Below are 763 nucleotides of genomic sequence, written 5' to 3'. Positions count from 1 at the left end.
GGCAGCATCAGAGGAGCAGGAAAGTTGATACTTCAGGTTTACACCCTTCAATCAGCATAGACAGTCTGGGGCCTGTACAGATACCAAACATTCAACTTCAATCAAAATCCATTTCACATACTCTTGACTATAGGGAAGCCAATCAACTTCAGAAGGAAACACCAGGAACACAATGGACAACACAGATTTAAGGGGAGATAACCACGCACACAGTCTGTATAACTGCTAGCCCTGATCTGATCTGAGGTGAGATCCTTTTACAACAACAAGCTTCTGAAGAAGGGTCTAGGCCCGAAACGTCAGCTTTCCTGCTCCTCTGATGCTGCTTGGCCTGCTGTGTTCATCCAGCTCTACACCTTGTTATCTCAGATTCTCCAGCATCTGCAGTTCCTACTATCTCTGAAGCTTCTGCACAAATAGCTTTCCCACAGGATGTCCTGATGAAGGGTGTAAACCCGTAATATCGATTTTCCTGCTCCTCTGATGCTGCCTGACCTGCTGTGCTCTTCCAGCTCCACACTGTATTAACTATAATACAAGAAACATGGGTAAAAACACTAAGCAGTGAAATTAACACTATCAATTATACAGAGAACAGTAACAAAATAAATTAAACACAGATTAAGCACTATTAAAACAAAACAGCAGTTTCACTCACAGAAACTAATCAGGCTTCCTAACCTTGCTGTCCCATGCACAGTCACTACCCATCTCCCACTCCCTGCTAGCCAGGTGAGAACAGGAGTTTCACTCACCACTGACG

This window comes from Rhincodon typus, chromosome 23, assembly GCF_021869965.1.
Source record: "Rhincodon typus isolate 14 chromosome 23, sRhiTyp1.1, whole genome shotgun sequence".
Taxonomy (NCBI): Eukaryota; Metazoa; Chordata; class Chondrichthyes; order Orectolobiformes; family Rhincodontidae; genus Rhincodon; species Rhincodon typus.
This window is presented reverse-complemented; position numbering follows the sequence as displayed.